At 38.5% G+C, this 23,798-nt stretch overlaps 1 protein-coding gene across 1 annotated transcript in view; it reads right to left on the bottom strand.

Annotated features, from left to right (window-relative positions):
* Nucleotides 1–17,214, bottom strand: part of LOC150088316 (uncharacterized) — a 144,296-nt gene extending 127,082 nt beyond the window's left edge. The window contains exon 1 of the mRNA XM_090370711.1: nt 16,974–17,214. The gene's annotated coding sequence lies outside the window, so the exon portion shown is untranslated. The remainder of the gene's footprint in view (nt 1–16,973) is intronic.
* Nucleotides 17,215–23,798: the final 6,584 nt, after the last annotated feature.

Below are 23,798 nucleotides of genomic sequence, written 5' to 3'. Positions count from 1 at the left end.
AGCTTTTAAGGTAACTTGCATTTGGAATTTCGCTTTGGATTATTATTATTACCGTTTTTTGAAAAAGAATAGGGCATCACGACCTTAACCTGAATGATGTTGGTATATCCAGTGCATTGCTATAAAAGGGGAATTTTAAACTAGTATGTTTGCTATATCTTTTAATTAGTCGAATTGCTATTGTAACGAATTTTTAATATGAGTAATCTCGCATTTATATGCAACTCGTGTGTTTGTGGTTTTACTAGCTTGGGTAGCTCTATATGTACTTTATATGAAGCTTATGTACTTGTAAATTATTTATTTATATTTTATTAATTATGGTTTAATGTTATTAGATTTATGTTAAAATCTTTAATTTTACTAACATTTTAGAACTGTATTGCTGATTGCTAGATCCCAAAATCTCGACAAGTGTCTCCTCGTCTCACCTCTCAATCAACTGGAGACGTACTCTACCTTTGCCCATCGTATTTCGTTGTACCACTCTGCGAGCCTGGCATAAAGGCATAAACGTAAGTTCCCTTTTCAATTTAAAACATAAATTATAATGTAAATTAGTTAAAAGCGGTCTCTGAAGTTTTGGAAATGCAAATAATAGATTATGTTATTTGCGTAATTTTTGAAATTTCTGCAGGTAAAAATGCTTTATACTTCAAATCAGAACCCGATCATTTTTCAGAGAGGAATTACTTTGAAGATCGTGTGAGTGGAAGAACCTGGATAGATAATGGAATATGACTGTGAACTCGTGACATCGGAGTATTATGTTGTACGTGGCATTTGTTCCTGGATTGTAGCTTATTGGCTACCCTAGCGACTGATCCAGAATGGGTGTGTCATTAAGCTACCTAGTGACACATTTCAGACGGTAGCTCATTACACTACTCTGGTGATATTTGATCTCAGGTAGTTAAATCTAGATGGTGGCCCATTATCCTGCCTGAGTGATGATCTAGATGGTTGCGCTTTAATGCTCTCTTAGTAAGTGATCTGTACGACAGATGGTAGGCATATGTATGAATCTTTGAGTCCTCCGTGAGAACATACTTTTAAAGGGTTCCGTCGCTTAGGTTTGGAGGTATAGGTTCAAAATTTGAAGGAGATTAGAGGAACTCCTTAAAGCTTCTTCAATCGTGGTTGTAGTTAGTTGATCTCAGGCGAAGGATTAAGGTTTCTTCATGAGTTATACCTGGTTTTAAGTCAGAACAATAAGTAAATTAACTCGTGAAGGCACGCTACACAATAAAACAGAAAAATGGCTACCAAGGGAACCGGAACACTATGATTGAAAAAGTCGATGCATCAAAAATGTCAAAAGAAAAAAAAAAAAAAAAAAATTAACAAAGCAATCTATTATACATTATAAAAGCTGTTCTTGAATATGTGTTTGATAACGGTATTGGCCTCGTGTTTTTTTATCGAAAAAGTTAAATCATGTATATATCGTTCGTTTTTTACCTGATGAAATTTGTATTCCAAGTCTTTTAGTTTTGTTTTCACACACTAAGGCATGCTTTTTTTCTGTTTTGTTGTTGTTTAATTAAATAAATAAAGGATTTCGACTAGTCTAATTTATGATATTAAGCAGAATTTAATGAATTATTTTTTAAATATGAAATTAACTTACGTTGTAAATCAAGAAAGAATCTTGTGAACTCCTCTGATCGCCTGATCGTCCTGGAGTATAAGCAGCAATTTTATTTTTTATTTATAAGCACACCGGTAATTGTTAAACTAGTAGTGTATGTGTAAAAAGTGTACTGTGTGTTTTTTATTACTTTGCGTATGCGTGATCAAATCTAGAGGTTTAGGTTTTCTTTTTCTAATTGTACCTTTATTGTTTTGTCAAACAATTTGAAGTGATACTGTATAAATGAGAGATGTAGATAAGCAAGTTAATATATGCAGTGGGTTACATTTCAGGCGCGTTCGATTTTTTTTCTTTAATTAACTGAAATATTTATTTCTTTTTCTGCGGTTAATAGAAGTGAAAAGTAAACATATTTATCTCCTTATAAATTACTTAGGAAGATTATTTATGTGTGAGGAGGCAAATGTTAGGAGTTAGCACTCTAGCTAAAAGTTTGGTATTTAAAAAAAAAATCTGTACGCAAGACAGCAAGCATAAATCTTACATTACGCAGTATAAAACTTACATTACGAATTTAATTACGAAGAAAATAAAGTCAAGAATACCATATTCCATAAACAGAACCATCAAGGTAACACTTTACATCAATTTGTCGTGACAATATTTATGTGATGCGAAAACAAAATGAGATTTAAACGTACCAAGGAACAAACGGCTGTGAAAAATGGTGACAAGTTAGGCATGACGAGTATGTACACTGACACATGTATGAGAGTTTGGGGTGACTTCGTTTTCAGATCGGAACTTGTGGGCTAATAATCCTTATCAGTACATTAAGCGCCCACTTTATTAGATACACTTGCCTAATAGCGAGTAGATCCCACTTTCACCTTCAGAACAGCCTAAATTAATTGTAGCATGGCCCAAATGAGAGACATGCTACGACTACATCTTGATTCTTGTTGACGGGAGTTATTATTTTTATTCAAGTAAAGGAAAAGAAGTTACCATCTACTAATACACAGCAAACACTTGCTAGGAGGATTAAACATAACAATAACACATTAACAATATATACATTAATATAAAGGATACAGCTCAAATTTAGTACAGCTGGCTAAGACAATATTCAGGATAAATTTTCTAAATAAATTCAGCATCCCTCGATTCACGGTGCGGGAGAGCAGGCAAGTTGTAGGAAGTCTGTCCGGAACAGGAGAGGAATGTAGTTTGTCCACAGACACAGAACCCTATGTCGAGTGGAGGAGACTTGAAACAACTAAAATTACAGTATTGCTAAGATATCCGCAAAGACTTTTGATCTGTATGTCTTGTCGACGCAAATCACCTCAATGCTAATATTTAGGTCGTTCAGGAGACCAATCGTGTTTGCTGGAAACATATGACTGAGCGAGCTGATTTGGTTGAGGGCAGGTCGGATCTAGATGTTTGATGATTGGTTGCTCTTCTACTATATTATCTTTGGGTAGAATGATGAGCCTAGTGATGATGGGAGCATCAAGTCTACCCGAAATAAGCTTGAAGAGGGTCATTTTATTGTGAGTAATGATTATTTGTTTCCAATGGGTCATTCCATGCAGTGAGTGCCGTATAGCCCTAAAGATAGTAAGGGATGTCCTGAAGACCTATTGAGGGATCGCAGCAGCCAATACTCATGTCCCAAGAACTGCTGCAGGTAGGTTGGAGGAGCGGAGGACCAGATTTACGACGCGTAGAGAGTCACGAGAACAACACAAGTTTGGATAAATCTAGTTATTAGCTTCTTATTGCCGTAACCAACCAGTTCCTGATGAGCAGACCAAAGGGCTGCATAGAATTTATTTCTTGCTTCCTTGAAGTGCTCCAGAAAAGACAGATTCGATTCCCAAACCAAACCGAGGTCCCTGTGAAAGTTGACTAACTGATTTGTGTCCGTCTATAGAGACATCCATTGGGATTATTCTTTTCTTCTTTGTCCGGGCAGATTTTTCGGCATTTAGCTCGAGACCAATGTAATGCAAAAAGTTGTTTACCTCATTTATTTGGTTTATTGCAGCTCTTTGGACTGAGAGTGCTTGTTCTGGCTGATCAGAATGAATGAAGAGCTTCAAATCATCGGTGTACAAGATCATGTTTTGGAAATTCGTCACCAGAGGTACTAAAGCAGCTGCAAACAGTGCTGCTGACAAAAACGCCGCCATGTGGTATCCTTCTGCAGACAGTTAAGCGAAACACTGGACTAGACTGATAAAATCAACTCACCACATCGGACTAACTGGATTGGACTGCCTGATATGACCCATTGGATTGGACTACCTTCCAACCCACCAGATTGGACTAGAAGAATCTGGACTACCTGATATGACTTCCTCTTGCAGCTATGCTGTCCCATGCAAGGGCGCATTGGTATTGGATCGCCAGTGTGCGATCCAATACCAATGCGCACTTGCATGGTACTTCTTTCCACCACCTGGGGGGAGGGAGCAGAATCTGTCTTCTCCCCCTATTTTCTTCCTCCTGGTGGGACATGGACCTGCCCCACTGATCTTCCCACCGGTCACCTTCCCTATAGACCTCCTATTCTGAATTTCACCCCCTTAGACTGAAGTCAACATTCGCTGTTGACTTCAGTCTAAGTCAACAGCGAATGTCTCACACAACCAAAATTTAAAGCATCCAAATTAATGCGCAAACTCTCTCGGCCTCTCAACCCTAACAGCGTCTTATCCTTTTTTTTTTTTTAATAAATAGGTCCTGGCCACTGAAATCTCAGGAAATTAGGTGGCAGGACATGCCAGAGTAAATATCGAAATACTGGTGTACCCGGTCTGCCTCCATGAAGCATAGTGTGGACAACGTTGGACCCCAGCAGAGGTAGAGCGGCTGAATGGCCAGAAGAACAACGGTACACGAAATTACACATCTCAAGATCCATACACTTTTAAATCTCTGGCCTTTACAGTGAACTGTTACACCCACAATGAAAGCAACGCGGAGATGGGGGAAACCCCTGGTGCCGTTAGACACGAACACACTATACTGTACACCCCTCTGCAGACAGTAAAAGAACGAGAAAGACCATTGTATTCTACAAAGAGCCGGCTTTCCTGCAAAATTTTATTGAGTATAGTGAGGAGGTTATCAGAGATCCTGAAGTAGTTCTTCAGGATGTTAAGTAACGATGCGATTGAAATCCTATCATATTCAGCTTTGACGTCAAGAAAAATTATGTGGAGCTGAGCTCGAGAATTCATGGCTTCCTTTATGTGAAAGAGTAGATGTTCCAGAAACCACGGTGGCAAGGTGGAGTGGAAACAGTGTTCTATAAGTTGAGTTAGGACTGCCTTTTCAAAAACTTTAAGGAGTCCATAGCCCACTGAGATCGGACGAAAATCCTTCACAGCTTTTGGCCTCAAATTCTGGGGAATGGGTTTGACGCAGTAGTGTGTCCAAATCTGGAGGGCGCTGTCGAGGAGCGCAAAATTTCATTAAAGATGTGCAGAACAGCATCTACAACGAAGACACAGGATATTTTAACGATAAACAAGGAAAATCTGTCAGGTATCACAGTAGATTTATTCGGTAACCCGTTTATTACTTTCATCACATTCTCCTACGTGATATTAAGTGTTGACAGCGGAGTCAAATCACTTAACGCGATGGAGAAGGAAGAATTCGATTCTTTCTTTACGTGACTCTCACCAAAAGTATTATCTCAACGAAAAGGCTTTCATCTATCTTAATATCTTTGAAATGTTTTGCAAATGGCCGCTTAGAGCATACTAACCTATTAGTTATGTATCTATTGTTGGCGAGTCGCTTTTGCTACAGGAAAAGCGCACGTTTCTTTTTAAAGCTAATGAAATCACTTGTGGATCCAGTACCCTTCCATTTCCGGTAGGCACGCTGCTTTTCCAGAAAAGCGGGGTTCAGGTCTCTAGAGAACAATGGTTTAGTCCATTTAGAGATTCTGATGGTTTTTGAAGCTCCTTGAATTGCCATTGCCTTTCGGAGGGAAGCCAGACCATTAGTGGCTTCTTCGATCGGCAGGGTAGAAAGTGCTGCCCAGTTGGTTGAGGTGAGAAAACTCATTATGATATCTTGCCTGATGAAATTAACTGAGAAATGGTTTTGGTTAGGACTTCATCATCCCTAGGCTGCATTGACGGGAACTTAAAAAAGCAAATGTGAGTGGTTTGTAGTCCGAATTAAAAGTAAAGGTCGGTATTGTGGGCATCAAATCTGCAGCACGATGAAATACTAGGTCTAACGCTTGGTCTACCCTTGTAGGCTGTGACACAAGGAAATCTAACCCTAAATTTTCAATGAAGGTGATGAAGTCTCGTCTAGCTTCAGACTGCCTGTGGATTGGCATATTGAAATCCCCAGTAAGAAAGGTTGGTTTATCAGAGGTGAGATGGGTCGCGAGCCTTGGCTGCAATTCATCCCTGGAATCTTGTGTATGATCAGGTGGAAGATAAATTAGACAAATTTGGATCTGGTGATTTCTACATGTAACACTGGCACACAAAGCTTCAAAGCGTTCTGTACTGCTGGTCCTGAGGTAAGAGAGTGAAAAATTACGATGGTAAATAATAATAACGCCTCCCCCCTCTTCTTCCCATACGATCATTAGTAGCTGCGTGGTAAAATGAGTTTCTGAACAACGTATCGAGCTATTTATTGGATGATATCCAGGTCTCTGTAAGGCATATAATCCCAAATTCCTCAAGGAACAAGAGAAATTTTAGAGAGAGGAGCTTATTGCAGATGCTCCTGACATTTTGAGTTAAAATCGAGCACAGTCTGTCGGTTCCAATATCCCCTGATCGCTTTAGTTGCTAACGGCGATTTCTGGGCACAGAGATTCGAGAATTTTCCCGAAATTCCCTGATCCTAGAGCCACGCGGCCACAACTGAGGGTTAAGAATACCGTCTAAATCATAGGGTGAACATCGAAAGATGCATAAGAAGGGTGTTTGTACGCATTTTACGGACGCTGGTGTGCACTCTATTCTTGCTTAAAATAAAATTCCAAACGCCTTGTGAGGTTGTATTAGGGTCAATCCTAGTTACGAAAACATGCGTGAATCCAGGAGCCGATTTTAGTTCCGAAGAGCCGCTACTCCAATGGATGAAGCCATCGCGTGCGGTTATAGCCTCTACTCTGTTGTCAGTGCTGGAAGCGGACATAACTCCTGCCGTTGCCAACCACTCCTTGGGCATCAAGGAGTGGTTGGCAACGGCAGGAGCCACTTCATGAGGTGGTAATTTATTCTATTATAGTAATATTATAATACTTATTCTAATAATTATTATATTTAATTATAGTAATTTATTCTTACAGTAATTAAGTTTGTCGTCGGCTGCGATACCCCATCCATGATAAGGTACGGTGAGTTGTGCGTTCTCACAACTCGCCGTACTTCGCCGTTAGAACCTCTTTGGCTCAACAACGTAGCTTTCGATCTAACAGACAGTTGATGGTGTTAAACTTTTTCATCGATACTCACGAGTGAGCGTACATGAGACCTGAGAGCACGATTAGTTTATTTATGTATTTATTCAAGTAAAGGAAAAGGAAAGGTTACCTCTACCCCCTAGACAGCAAAACATTACTAGGAGGGTAAACATAACTATAACATATTAACAATATATATATATATATTAATATAACGGATACAGATCAAATAAATCACAGCCGCTAAAACAATATTCGAGATAAATGTTCTAAATAAATTCCGCATCCCTCGAAGCACTGTGCGGGGTAGCCTGAAAGTTGTAGAAAGCTGTCCGGAACTGGAGGGGAAGCGCAGTTTGTCCTCACAGAAGCCTACAAAGAGCTAAGGAGACCTGAAAAATCTAAAATTCCAACATTGAGTAGGTCAGCAAGGACTTTGGATCTGTAGACCTTGCCCACGCAAAACGCCTCGGGGTTAATATTTAGGTCGTTCAAGAGACCAATCGTGTTTGCTGGAAACATATGACTGAGCGAGCCGATTTGGTTGAGGGCTGGTCAGATCTTAGACGTTTGGTGATTATTTGTTATTCTGCTATCTTTGGGTAGAATGATGAGCTTGTCAATGATGGGGGCATCTAGTCTACCTGAAATAAGCTGGGAGAGGGTAATTATATTGCGAGTAGTGATTATTTGTTTCCAAGGGGTCATTCCATGCAGCGAATGCAGTATAGCCCTAGAGATAGTAAGTGGATGTCCTGAAGACCTATTGAGGGATCGCAGCAGCCAATACTCAAGCTCCAAGAACTGCTGCAGGTAGGTTGGAGGAGCGGAGGAACAGATTTTCGACGCGTAGAGAGTCACGGGAACAACACAAGTTTGGACAAATCTAGGTATTAGCTTATTACTGCCGTAACCAACCAGTTTCTGTCGAGCAGACCAAATGGCTGCGTAGAATTTGTTCCTTGCTTCCTTGAAATGCTCCAGAAAAGACAGGTTCGAATCCCACACCAAACCGAGGTCCCTGTGGGAGTTGACATTCTTTATTGATGTCCATTTATAGAGATGCATTGGGATTATTATTTTTCTCTTTGTGAAGGTCATCCGGGCAGATTTTTCGGCATTTAGCTCGAGTCTAATGTAATGCAGAAAGGTGTTTATCTCATTTATTTGTTTTATTGCAGCTCTTTGGACTGAGAACGCTTGTTCTGGCTGATCCGAATGAATGAAGAGCTTCAAATCATCGGCGTAAGAGATGATGTTTTTGAAATTTGCTAGAAGAGGTTCCAAAGCAGCAGCTGCAAACAGTGTTGCTGACAGAACGCCACCTTGTGAAATCTCCCTGCAGGCAGTAAAGGAACGGGAGAGACTATTGTACCCTACAAGGAGCCATCTTTCCTGCAAAATTTTATTGAGTACGGTGAGGAGGTTATCTGAGATCCTGAAGTAGTTCTTCAGGATGTTAAGTAAGGATGTGATGAAAATCCTGTCATATGCAGATTTAACGTCCAGAAAAATTATGTCGAGCTGAGTTCGAGAATTCAAAGCTTCCTGTATGTGAAAGAGAGTTTGAAGGAGATTGGTGGTAGTAGATCTTCCAGGGACCACAGTGTGAATGGTAAGGTCTGTGATGGAAACAGTGTTACATAAGTTGAGTAAGGATTGCCTTTTCAAAAACTCTAAGGAGCAAAGAGCCCACTGAAATAGGACGAAAATCTTTCGCAGTTTTTGGCCTCGAATTCTTCGAAATTGGTTTGACGCAGTAGTGTATCCAAATCTGGGGCACTGTCGAGGTTCATAAAATTTCATTAAAGATATGTAAAAGAGCATCCACAATGAAGACACGGGATATTTTAACGATACACAAGGGAAATCCATCAGGTCCGACAGTAGCTTTGTTCGTAACTCGTTTATTGCTTTCATCAGATTCTCCTTTGTGATGTTAAGTGTAGACAGGGGAGTCAAATCACGTAATGGAATGGAGATGGGAGGATACGATTCCTTCTTCACATGACTCTCACCAAACGTATTATCTGTCCACTCAACGAAAAGGCTTTCACTATCTTAATATCTTTGCAATGCTTTGCAAATGGCCGATTTGAGCAAACTAACCTATTAGCTATGTATCTATCGTTGGCGTGTCGCTTTTGCTTCAGATAAAATGCTCGTTTCTTTTTAAAATCTAATGAAATCATTTGTGGATTCAGTCCTCTTCCATATCCTAAAGGCACGTTGCTTATCCAGAAAAGCGGGCTTCAGATCTTTTGAAAACCATGGTTTTTCCATTTAGAGATTCTGATGGTTTTTGAAGCTCCTTGAATTACTATTGCCTTAGGAGGGAAGCCAGACAATTAGTGGCTTCTTCGATCGGTAGGATGGAAAGTGCCGCCCAGTTGGTTGAGGTGAGATAACTCATTATGACGTCTTGCCTGATGAAATTAACTGAGAAAATGGTTTTGGTTAGGACTTTATCATTCCTAGGATGCATCGACGGGAAGGTAAAAGCAAACCTGAGTGGTCTGTGGTCTGAATTAAAAGTGAAGGTCGGTATTGTGATCGACAAAATTGCAGTACCACGAAGTACTAGGTGTAACGATTGGTCGTACCCTCGTAAGGTGTGACTCAAGGAAATCCAAACCTAAATTTTCAATGAAGGTAATGAAGTCTCGCCTAGTTTCTGAGTATCGTGGTGTGGGCATATTGAAGTCCCCTGTAAGAAAGGTAGATTTATCAGAAGCAAGGTAGCTCGCAAGCCATGAATGCAGTTCATCCCTGGAGTCTTGTGTATGATCAGGTGGGAAATACATTAGAAAAATTTGGATCAGGTGATTTCCGTATGTTACATTGGCACAAAAAGCTTCAAAGCGATCAGAACAGCTGAACCTCAGGCAGGAGAGTGAAAAATTACAATGGTAAATAATAATAACGCCTCCCCCTCTTCTTCCCATACGATCTTTAGTAGCTGCATGATAAGATGAGTTTCTGAACAACGTGTCGAGCTGTTTATTGGATGACATCCAGGTCTCTGTAAGACAAATAATCCCAAATTCCTCAAGGAACAAGAGTGATTGTAGGGAGTGGAGCTTATTGCAGATGCTCCTGACGTTTTGGGTAAAAATTGAGCGCAGCCTGCCGGTTCCAATGTCCTCTGTTCCCTTTAGTTACTATCTACCGTTTCTGTGGACAGAGATTCGAGAATTTTCCCGAAATTCCCTGGCCCTTGTTGTTGATTGTTGGAAGCTAGTCAACTTGGTGATCGCTGAAAATGGACAGAGAGAGAGAGAGAGAGAGAGAGAGAGAGAGAGAGAGAGAGAGACCAAACCATGAGTTAAGAATATATGCAGTTATACTTAGGGTTGCCAGATTTCTATGACTGGATTAAAGGACACCCAAAAATAATTGGAACAAATAAAGGAGTGAAATGGGAGGGTTTTTTTTTTTTTGGGTTGATGCTGCATAACTTTGCTTTCATGCATCGTATGCCTCTACTAATGCTAATGTTAATTAATGCTACCACTCTCCAACACTCACTCCACCCTGTCCCACCACAAAAAAGAAAATTGAATGATATTTTAGTTAATAATTAAAAATTTTGTTTATAATTTTAGATTTTTGTTTAAAAATTAGTTGTCATATTGACTATAAGTATTTACAAAATTTAGTTTAAATTAGAATTTAAAATATTTAATGGTGAACCATAGCTTTCTATGGGAAAGGATATGGATTTATATATAAAGGATAACGGACGATATAAAAAGACGAATTGATCCAAATATTTTAATGGAAGTTTAGTGCATTAATTGACATTAATCTTAAGCAATTTTAGATAGGTGATAAAAATCAAAAAAAAAAAAAAAAAACGTACTGGTTTAACAGCTAGAAATCATTCACATTGAATGTATTTTTTACTACATCGAGCAACCTTAGGAACTTCGGCATCATTTTTAATTTTCTAAGAAAAAATATCTTTAAAATTGAAGATCATTAGTTCGCTTTTTATGAGTAAAATTGAACATCTATTTTGCCCATCCCACCTCTTCGAGTTCATTACATTAAAAATCCTTTCTGAATTTGTCGAAGTCTCCGGCACTGAAAAAACATACGAAATGACCTTGAAAATATTTGAAAGATTCAAATCAACACTTTTCAAAATTAAATGCCATTGACTCGAAGTACTTGAACAAGTTTTCAATTTTTTCAGAGGTTGACACAGTTTCATAATTTGTTTCAGTACTGAAACCACATCAAATAAATCATTTATATTCACCGTTAGTTTTTCGATTTTTAGATTTTTTCGAAAAAGGGGTATTTTCATTAAAATTAAATTTCTTTCCTAAATATTTCAATGGGGTCTAATTACAGGGTCTAATTTCTGAAAATGCTGATGAACTTGATACCCAAAAAATTCTTGATCAAGGCGATTCTTCAGTGAATTTTTTAGATCATTCATTATATAAATATATCACTGGCACATGTTTCATTCTTTTCAAGCTCTTTTATCGCTTTGCAGATTATTTCGATCATATACACTGAGAAAAGAAAATATAATTCTGTAATTATATGGACCTCTGTTGAATTTTAATTAGTTTGAAGGATTTCAAAAAGCTGTTTGGAACAGTCTTTTGGTTTGCTTACGAAATAAAGGCTCAAAGCCTTCCATGAAAGCAAAATTCGTTCTATACATGGTTGTAAAGAAAGCCATCTAGTTGGTACGTGCTTTAAAATTTCTTTAAACTCATCAAATTTCTTTAAACCTGTTACCAGATGCTGCCCACAGGGGTCCACTCTGAGGCCTCCCCCTGTGCTGGACAATGGTATTTGATACCTTGCTCAGAAAGGAATACCCAAATACCACCTTCTTTGCGTACGCAGATGACCTTACCATGCTGGTAGAGGGAAACTCCAGAGCCAAAATAGAACGACAGATCAAGGACTACTCAGCATAAGCTACAGATCTCCCCACACAAGACAGCACAGCCCGACAAGGGTCTAATTTCCCCTTTGGGGAGATTAGACCCGACAAGGCCCCTCACTGTTAGGTACAATGGCCAATCCATTAAAAGCGTGGCCAGCACAAAATACCTTGAAGTAATCTTTGATTGCAGACTCTCTTTTCTCCAACATATCAAGTATGTCAAAGAAAAAGTCAAGACATATATAAGAATGATTATTAATTAAGTAAGAAGTTAATTATTAATTAACTAAGAAGGAGTGGGGCCTTAAACCCGAAACCCTAAATATATACTACAATTGTATTATGTTTCCAATAATAACATATGGAGCTGGGGCATGGGGGCACAGAGGCAACATACAGGATGTGAGAAATCAACTACTACAGACCCAAAGGGCTACCCTCCTAGCAATGACCAAGACCTGCAGAACAACCTCCACCTTTGCGCTCCAGTTCCTTCCTTATTTGCAAGATTCCCCTTGATATGGAAGTTGTTTATCACCAGATAGTTTCTCCGCAAAAGTAACATAGAGGAGAATGCTCACAACATCCAGATAGACCTGCCAAACAAGATCTGAATAGAATAAGAATGCTGTTAGTCTCCAGCTGGCAGGAGAAATGGAACAACACACAGCACTGAGCAATCACCCGTAAATTCCTACCAAAGGTAGCTGAGAACAGCAAAAACCACACTAAATGGTTCACTCCAGGGCTCCATGCCCTATTCTTGTTAATTCTATGGTAGCTTCAATGAAAAACTCTACAGCATGGGCCTCACAGACACCCCAGATTGCACCTGCGGAAACAGGAAATCTTGGGGCCACCTGATGTATGACTGCCGTTTGTACGTGGACATCCGGACACAACTTGAAATTGAGACTGGCTGCTACACCCAAGATGAAGCACCGGAATTAATTGTAACTCAGGCTAACTAAGCAGCCTTCTGCAGGTATGCTAATGCCCTCTTCAAGCGTAGGACAACTATTACTCAATGACAGCGCCAATGACATCCTGATATGTAAACTCTAACAAGATCAGATTGAGACACATTAATGGGACCATTCCTTCACCTGTGACTTACCTAACTTCATTCATAGTGATATCCAGTGATGAACACTACAGATCCACACCTTGGCATAAAACACAGCAGACCCTGATCTTCAGTGGATGGGATCCTGTGCTGACCACTATCTGGGGCAGGATCTAAGCTGCTGACCCGCAACTGGGATGGGATCTTCACTGCTGACCCCCACCGGTGGGTGGGATCTGATGCTTGCTGACCCCTACAGAGGGGTGGGATCTCTGCTGCTGACCCACATCTGGGGGTGGGATCTTCACTGCCTGCTAACCCCACTGAGGGGTGGATCTTTCCTGCTGACCCCTACCAAGGGGGGGATCTTCGTGCTGACCCCCACCTGGGGTGGATCTTCACTGCCTGCTAACCCCGACTGAGGGGATGGAATCTTTGTTACTGACCCCCACCTGGGGTGGAATCTTTACTGCCCGCTGACCCCTACTGAAGGGTGGGATTCCTGGACCTTTTGTCAAGTGCTCTACTCACTTTAACTAACAACTCCTCCTTCCTACTTCTACGGGATACCTCTGACTATCATCGCCGTCTTTCTATCACTATATCATCCCAAGTCCCATCTTCTACCTGTTATACATCCGCTCGCCTTTCCTATATTTCCAAGGGCTTCCCCAGACCATCAGTCCTGGGGACGCTCAGCAAGAGCTAAAAGATGAACCTGGCCTGCCTCTGTGTAGATAGAAATGAAAGATAGGGGGCAATCAAACTCGTGTTTGTCACCCCTCTTGCTAAATCGCCTGACGCCTGCCACTCAACACAACAACAACAACAACAAAAAAATCACACCTTCACATATTCTAACTACACACAAACGGCCGGCGATCACGCTTACCTCACCACAAGATGACAAAGCGGCGAATGGGGGGAACCCTAGAGTCAGCAAAAAAACCCACTAATAATAATTTGTGGTTTTGTTTGCCACCAGGCCATAAGGAAGATAGATAAGTGGTATACCCCACTCAACCTAAGCGAAGAGCCTCCTCCCGCCCAGACGGCACAAGAAACGAAGCTAGAAAGATGGGCAAAGAAGACACTCCATGGCAGACACTACAGTGACCTCCATCAAGATCACATCGATAACATTGCTTCCAATGCATGGCTCACAAGCGGGACACTCTTCCCCGAGACTGAAGGATTCATGCTGGCCATCCAAGACCAAATAATCAACACCAGAAACTATAGAAAATACATCGCAAAGGAGCCAGGAATGTCAGATGACACATGTCGACGATGCCACCTGGCCTCAGAAATGATCCAAAACATCACTGCAGGGTGCAAGGTGATCAATCACCCAGACTGAGTACACTCATAGACACGACCAGGTAGCCAGGATAATACATCAGAAGCTAGCGAGGAAATACCAGTTGACCAAAGAAAATGTACCATACTACAAGTACGAACTCCGGGCAGTACTAGAAACCCAAACCCACAAGATGTACTGGGACCGCGCCATAATAACGGATAAGACCATCACGCACAACAGACCAGATATTAACCCTTGTGGACAAGATGGAAAAGGGTACCTACCTGATTGACATAGCGGTGCCCAACACTAGCATTGCCCAGAAAACTCATGAGGAAAAAATTAGGAAGTACACGAAACTGAGACATGAGGTCAAAGAGATGTGGCATATGCAAGAAGTAACGACCATCCCGGTCATCGTATCAACCACCGGTATGGTGCCAAAGATCCTACATAGCAGCAATAGGTCTCCCAGAGAACACCTACAAGGAACTCCAGAAAGTCGCAATCCTGAACACCTGTAGGATAGTCAGAGAGTTCCTTGACCAACATTAACACCAGACATTACAACCACCCTGTGTACTTGATAGCAGTACCCGTCACGGAGTGGAATCCTCCAATCAAGGAAAAATAATATCAGAGCAATAATAATAATATGGATGTCCTATGTGATATGAATAGAAAAAAATGAGGAAGATATAAGTATTGCTGGATTTTTATTGGTCCAATTTTAATGAAATTTGGGTTTGCTCGACAAATATTTCTAAATGATCCAAAATAAAATTTAATGAAAATCCATCCACTAGGAGTCGAGTTATTATATGCGGATTGATCGACATGGTAAATATAATAGACGCTTTACGCGTATATTCTAACGCACCTGAAAAAACACTAACGTTGCTTTTTACCCATCTTGTATGTATTAGGTTTTCCCCACCTCGTTTTCATCCCTATGTACAAACATGTACAAAATTAAACATATTGCACTTTCAAATATGGGAATTGCTCACAAGATGAATGGTTTTGCTCGTGCCCTTGGGATTGCTTGTTAAATTATTGAATTATTCTCAAGTTTGTAATTTTCGGTTAATATATTCAGATGAATAATCTCATGATTAGTCTCCCTTGATTAAGTTTAAATTGTAGCACTGAAAGAAGCTCCCAAACTCATTATTATGCGGTTCGTCTAATTTAATTCGCTTTATTATACAGCAGGAGTATTGGTAGTAGACTACTTATCACTAATTATGATCGCTACGATACGTAAATATAATTTACGTTAAGTAAATTGCATTTATTCACCGTTATAGAAAGAAATCCATTAGGTATTACTCCAAAAAAAGAAGGAAAAATCCGTTCCCAGAAGATTTTTGTTTCCCTAATTTTGAAGAAGGCAGCAAACAAGTATAATATTCCAATAATAATACTGTAGCAACATCAAAACATCATTCATTTTTACGCGCATTGATACCACAATTTTCTAAAGTGAAATCCGTGTCTTCTCTGGACCAAACCAGATCAATAGACATCGCTGACTCTTTTTCTCTCTGATCTATTGATTCAGCATATGTGTCAGTACAGTATAAAATTCAAGAATGTTGCGTATACTGCATGTACATAGCATATACATGCAGTGTATGTTTGCGCTAAATTTCATCTAATTCAGAGAGAACCGAAACCGTATTTTTAAACCATGAAGCTTAAAGAAATTAAGGGCCGTCGCATCAACAAAACTCAGCCTGCTTTAGAAATACATACAGTTTGTAATGTGCCTTTGTAAACTGATCAGTAGCGCGTTGTTATATGTATGAACGACGTTAACATTATCAGTATTTCTTAAATTTTTATTCACGGCGATTCTACAACTTTCCTGCCAATTTTAGGATCTACCCTACTCTTCTAAAAAGGATAGCTTGAGGCCCACCTGGACACGTTCATCCACTGACATCTTTAGCACTTGATAGTCCCTCTTCAGGGAGTATGTAGGAAGACTTCCTTCTTCTTACCTCTAAACCTTGCTGTGTGCTACCAAAAGTTAATCTTTGTTGATGGGATTTGCTGCACATTGCGTATAATACAACTAATTTACGGAAAGCAGGTCACAAAGTTAAAGCGTGAGATTTACGTTAATGTTGATCCTAATAAATTAATTGTACTAATTTAAATTAATGCAATCGAGTCCTTCTTATTGCAGAGAGGTAAAAATATTCCTGTTTCACTATTATGCAGTTCTTTTTCACTTAGATCCTTGTCTGTGAAGAACCAGAATTATTTCGGGCCCCATGGAACTATTAAAAATATCATTTAACCTAAGTTATTTCTTTCTTACAGAACTATTGCAAACAACTACAAAGATATCAAGGACCTAGCGTTTTAATGACTTAGTATCTATCAAATTATACGTATACATCTCTCAGAATGCACAAAAATTCGAAATCTGAAGGTTGTCAAATGCATTATTATTTAATGATGCGTGATTTCCTAAAATAACAATAATTTCGCGGCATCTATCTATGGTAGCAGAAGAACTTCTATCGCAACCTTCATGCTACGAGTTCTTGTTTAAACTGCAGTATGTGATAACAAAGATGCTACTTGATAAATAATTTTGCGTCAAGATTTTAATTAATAACTTACCGTAATCAGAACGCTAAGTAACTCTATCCTAAATTCTTTCGGGAGCACGTGCCCAGCAACAACCTTCTTTATTTCCCGCGCACCTGGCTACTCGCGTGACCCGAGTGGGTGGCGCTGAAATGGTCGCAATCATGAGAGACAAACACTCGAACCTTGTCGATCGATGAAGAGCAGGCGAGCAGAACTGATAAAGGAGAAAGCTAGAGTGGTTTGGCGACATTGATCAGCAGCAGATCCAACAAGCTGCGTTGCCCACCACTCCCTCTCTTGTACTGACAGGAGTGCTTAGCGTATTTGACTTTTGTCTGCAATACTGTACACGCTGCGGCTAAAGGTGTCAAGGAACAAATGCGCCATTGGACAACATCGTTTAACAAATAGAAATTTTGAGCAGATAATTCGTTCTTCATTCTCCCCGTTTGTTTAGCATTTCGAATGAACGTTGTGATTATACAGTGTTAAAGAAATGAACACAGACTGTTTAAAAAATAAGAAATTCTTCTGAGAAATGATTTAATAACGCAGCTCGTTTTCATGAAAAATAGTGCATAGTTTTATCGGATATTTAAAAGAATTATATAAAACATTCGAAAGACAGTTCACCACAAACAACCCCAGGGTATGTACCTACAAAGAATAGTTGTGCGCTCTCGTGGGTAGCACAGTCGGTATAATCAGCGTCCTTCCCCACATACGATGGAAAAGGACCGCGTTCGAATCCTGTCAATGATCAGGAAAATTTTATGGACTTTTTTCGCTCTGTCTAGCTGAGTTGGTCTTTGGCGTAGATACATGATTTTCCTCTGGAAACTCGGTTTTTTTGGTTTTTTTTTTCCAGGAAATCAAGCAAATCGACCAGGGAATAAACGCAGTTTATTGACACGAGACATATAGACAGATGTGATCGTACTCGGATGGCCCGATTATGATAATCTCTTTTTAACAACAGCCAAAAAGAGATTATGATAATCTCTTTTTGGCTGTTGTCGAGATACGGACACCTGTGTGTCTTTCTTTCCCCCCTCACATTCATTCAGGGCTCGAAAAGAAGTCGAAAAGATCTTGATTCCGACCCAGTCTACCTTTCAGACACTCAAAAACTGATCGACACGTGCGCAAAATAAATCTTATATCATCCATTCCAGACTTTGAGCCCTCACCAGCGTCACAAACCAGTCCATTCCTACACTAGACGGTGTTGCTAATGTCAAGTCAAATAGATGAAATTGTTAAACATTAAAGAAGCATTTGATAAGGAATTTATCGAATTCTCTTTAATATTTGGTACTTAACCATTTGTTTATTTAATATATATGTAGAAGAAATAGTTAATTTTAACGAGGCGGTCGATAATGAAATAAGGAGCAGGGAAAATTAAATGTGGTGAAGATGGAGGGAAAATATTGAGAGAATTAGATTTGCAGAAGATAGCAAATTCTGAGAAAGGATTACAAAAATGTTTTCAGAGGCTAAAGGAAAGTTGTGATATGAGAGCAGAATAAATATTGAAAAGAAAAAGTTATGCGAGTGGAAAGAGAAAGGCGCGAGTTGAATTAATTATTGAAATAGGAGGAGAGAGAATAGGACAGGTGCGAGCAAGTATTGATATTAGAAGACTGGAAAATTTTAGATGTGGGAGTGGAGAACGATGGAAAAGATAAGATAAGTTGATAAAGTTAGAAATTCGGTTTTGAAAAAACTTGATGGGAAGAGATGTTTGACTGAAATAATCAGAAGCTGGAAGAGAAATTGGATTAGACATGTGTTGCGAGGTGAGGAAATGAAGAAGGATATAATGGAGGCAAAAGTTGAGGGGGTAATTGAGGGAAACTATGATAGATGAACTGAGAGGGAATGGTGGACAGGGAGAGATAAATTGAGAAGAGATAGTGGATATGGATAGATAAATAAATTGAGAGGAGAAATGAAGAGGAGGGGTGAGGACAGGAAGATATGGAGAAGGAGTTGAATGGACTTGCCCTTGGCAGAATACCGATAATAATAATAATTCTAACTGAAGCGTTAAGATGTAATGCTTCTTGGGTATTTCAATACTTTTCCGTGCTCAAAGAGAAACTGATTAAAATTTTCAGTTACAGAAAAAAGCACTGCTTTTTTCTGTAACTGAAAACTTTTTCTGTTTACTCTTAAATAAATACACCTGACGCCTCAAGTCATTTGCAAGCTTTTTTCCCTCAACGTGACTGACTTAAATCACTGGGAAAAAAGATCTTCGCTGCCCTTCCGCTCTCTGTGAAAAAAATATTTTATGGCTTTTATGGTTGAGTTAGTCGGTCTTGGGCAATCGTTTCACAGTTTCTCCGACTGTCTTTTGATGGATAAAAAGTCAAACCGACTAAACTGACAGGATATGGCATAGGATACACTCAATTTACATACGCAATACACTGATACTCATACATTGATACACGTGTCTTCGTGTAAAATTAAACAATAACCATAACTGAGGGGGGGGATGTACGAGGAGTGAATATTTAGTGAGATTTTAGACGTTTTAGTAAAGATGTTCTTGTTGCTAATGAAAGGTTTTAAATTCAAGTACGTATTCCTTTTAACCAGTAATATGTAACTACGTCATGACCTTGAACAAACTATATTATTAATAATAATATGAGTAGAGAATGTTCACAATAAACGAGAATATTCGCCGAAAATTCTCAGAAATTAAAATATTCTCGTGCCTTATCCAAAAGACTATTTCATTCTTTATAATTGATCAGTAGAAAAGAAAAATAAAGCGATTAATGGCCAACCTGTTTAGATAGTACTTCGTTCGATGCTACTGCTCTTTGGAGATAACTGTGCTGATCTAGCTTATCACCACCAACGGGGTGGTGATAAGCTGGAGCTGCTTGCTTACAGTGTTAGTGGACAAATGACGTGTAGTAAACTGATATAGTGAAATATAATGACTATAATCCGTTTTCCTCTAACAGATAATTGTAAAAATGCAATAAAAAACTACTTAATAATTATTATCAAAGAAACCGTAATAAACTATTTCAAATGAATAAAATTGGCTTCAATATTTACAAAGCATTCTTTTAAGAATTCAGTTATAGCAACAAAAAAAAAAAAAAAAAAGAAAGAGACTGCTGCGAACTGAAAAAAATATCATATATATATAAAAGCAAGTATTCATTTTATTGCTATGAAATCATATTTCATTAATATACGAAATATGTGCGTAGTGTTCATTAAAAATACTGAAAAGTTAGAAATCTCGCAAAGTTCTGAATAAAATAATAATATTATCAATATTACTAAATGAAAGATATTTTATAGCAAATTATCTTGTGCGCTGGAGACATACCCCCACTTCCCTTTCCCAATCCACTTTCAACCTCCTTTTGGATTGCAAATTTCCGGACTGTGGAAATGTTGAATAACTTTGAATATCGTGAGATCTCGTAAATTGAAATTAGTCTCAGTAGAGAGATGGTTCTTCAACCAAATCCTAAAGGTTGGCGAATGACAATTTAATCAAGACGTAAACCAGTCAATAGTCTATCTAATAAAGGAAAAAAACCACTCGAGATTGAGAAGATTTATTTTGATTTCCACGTTTTCTTGAACGATTTTTCATAATTATTCGAGGTAACCTACTTGGAATTTATCAATTTACAACGTATTCCTTAATAATATCAGAACCTTCAACTCTCGTACATAATAAATGTAAAATGTTTCCGTGGAGGAATAGTGTTGTAAGTGATACATTATTTTACTTTGTTTTTCTGCACATCATCCAAATGTGATGTGAACCATAATAGACTGAAAAAGAGACTTCTCTTTAAAATAAGTGGACTTGCAATACTTATTACGATAACTACAATAGAGAAGGTTTCTGCCTGCATTAAATGTGTCAGGTGATACAGATTGTGAAGTGTTCCGGTAAGAACACTTCACAAATAACATAAATTAATAAAAGATCAAATAAAGAAAGGGAAAATTCTGTTTATAGTCTGACACCACTAAAAAGTCACAGTAGTTTTCAACCGGCCATTTTAAGAAGTATTCGATCATTAATTGCCTTTAGTAATCAGGGAGGGCTGAACCGCGATCGACTCAAACGGGTGTGCACTTTCACCCTGACGTTTGATCACTCGGCTAATACTAAAAGACACGGAGATGTATCAGCGACTACTCCTTCAAAAAATTGGCTACTGTCTTACTTAAATAAGTAATTGCTGATGAAGCTGTCTTAGTTTTCGACAGCACTGATTTAAGTGAGAAGTATAGAGAAATCCCGTTGGTTAGTTTTATTTGAATTACATCCGATAGCTTATGCATTGGAATAAAATTGAGCTTTTGTTTTAGAAGAGTAGGGTTTTACAAGCTTGGTTTTTAAACAGAAGGCGGCTCATTTATTAAATGATATACACATATTACTATTTGTATTCCAAATGTGGAAAATAACTGGTCCCTCGTGCATTATATTTCATAATGGTTCGCATCCTTCCTTCCTTTTTAAGGGTTCTCAAAATAGCGATTTATTCAAATTTTTTCCCTATTTATTGAATATCGCATATAGTAACTGACAAACTCGTGCTGTTATCACATGCTCAATAAACAAAGCATGAGCTTACTGTAAAGGACTATGTAATAGCTTTGCTAATTTATACCAAAATCACTTTTTACAATCCTTCAAACTTCTTAAATTTTTCTTAGAGATATTCTTCATTTGGAACTATCCTTCGTATGAAGAGCAGCTGTTGTGTTCTTTGAGGACTCACGGGCTTTGCTCAGTATTCCTTTTCCATTAAGAGATTAATGGAAAAGTAATGTTCTCAAAAATATGAACTAGTAAGCGTTATTCGAAATACTTTCAGTAATTTTTTTCATGAAATAAATCTCTTCAATTAATCATCCTATTTAAGTGTAAAATTACAAAGGACACGAGAAACAGAATAATAACTCTTTATCTAAGGAAAGCATTTTTTGATCATTAAGATTGATTTATTATGTATCTCTGCTAGCTAATAATCTTTTCTATCTTACGCAAATATTTTACCGTAAGAGTGCTCGACTGTAAAAAAAACATGAAACATTAATTTGCGTTAGTTTCTATTAATAACACTTTCACGTAATGCAAATGTTAATTTTATATGAGATATGCGAGGCATTATATTTTTAAATGTTACAAGTATTTTCTCATTAAGCTAATTGGGAAGAAAAGAAAATGAATAGAATAATTTTGTAATTACAACATTGTGGAAACGTAGCAAATTGATTCAGCTATTTCTCGAACGAAATTCGTGCTTAAAACAAAATTTTAATATAGTTTCTGGTAACACTTTACGTGAGTAATTAACATAACAGATCAGTGTCTGACAAGCTCGGTCTGTTTGTAATTTACTTTTAAGCTGGAAACACTTTATCTTATTTTGGGACTACTGTTGTTTCTGATTTTATAAATGAAATTGATGTTGAAGGGATAGAGAGCGTGATGTCAAAATTTGCAGATGATGAGGACAGTGGTTAATGACGAGCGCGAAGCAGTACTCATTGTGGATGATTTGAACGGGCTTCAAGGATGGTTAATGCAGCCAACTGCATGGTCTTACACTTGACAATAGCAACCCAGAAATAACCTGTAAGCTCGGTCGGATTGAACTAAAAACTGGAGGAAAAAAGGGATTTGGGAGTTACGATACGGTTGGCATGAAGTTCTCCGAGCAATGTAGAATTTTGATGTCGGAAAAGGACAACAGAATTCTCCAAATGAGGCAGAACGGCCTCATTGGGAATGATACGATAATGAAACACATAGCCACTCAGACTGAAGTAGATTTGTTTCAAAATACACATTCCGCTTTATCTGAGGTTCTGAATTGTAGAATAATTGAAGATAATAGTTTCGGATGTAGAACCTCATCTATTCATTTTTTTGAAAACCATGTGGTTTCTGTGATAATTACAAAAATGAATGATCTTCAAATAAATATGTGTTAAAAATGAGAGTTTTTTTTACAAGAAACTACATAACCACGAGACTGAGTCAAATGTTCCTACTACGCGCTTAAAATGGAATTTATCAATTTACAACGTATTCCTTAATAATATCAGAACCTTCAACTCTCGCTTAAATGATAATGCTTCGCTAGCATGCCTCAGCTAATATTAGATTGTAAATATATTATGTGGGTGTCAAACCACAACTTTCCTATTCTTAGAAGCGATTTGGATAAATAGCAAAATATGGATAAATAGCAGAATAATGAAGCAGTCCCAATCACTTCACTAGTGTGACGAATTTAACGAACCATCTCCAACTTAGAAATAAACGATGGTGCAAGTGGGCAATATGCTCCTCAGCAAATGCCTGATGAAGAAACTGAAACTGAGCTGAAACGACTACTTGATGTTAAAGTTTCTGTTACTCAACTAAGGAAAGCGCATTACCATGCCTCATTCAAGAAGCATGGTTATGCGCTTAACAGAGTTGATCCCGTACCGTATTTAACAGAGTTGCTCAACTACCGTATGACCAGTTAGGGCAATAAAAAGGCCATTTTATGAGCCGAAATGTAAAATCCCAAATTTCGCTCATGGAAATACGAGTATAAGCCACCACCCACAATGACATTAGGAGAATGAATGCGAATGAAGTCATATATTATTCCAACCCACATCGTATTGCCATAAGTCGCTGTGCGTAATTGGTAATCGATCGAATGCAAACCGGTCTTTTCCGGTGCATTTCCGGTCTAAATTACGAGCTTATCAGAAATTGCTTATCATTATGCAAACCAATATAAATACTAACTACAAGGGCCAAAACCCCAGTAATATTGATTGTGATAA

This window comes from Mastigoproctus giganteus, chromosome 3 (genome assembly GCF_048544385.1).
Source record: "Mastigoproctus giganteus isolate SK-2022 chromosome 3, ASM4854438v1, whole genome shotgun sequence".
Taxonomy (NCBI): domain Eukaryota; kingdom Metazoa; phylum Arthropoda; class Arachnida; order Uropygi; family Thelyphonidae; genus Mastigoproctus; species Mastigoproctus giganteus.
The sequence above is the reverse complement of the archived record's forward strand: the minus strand, read 5'-3'. Positions and strand labels throughout refer to the sequence as shown.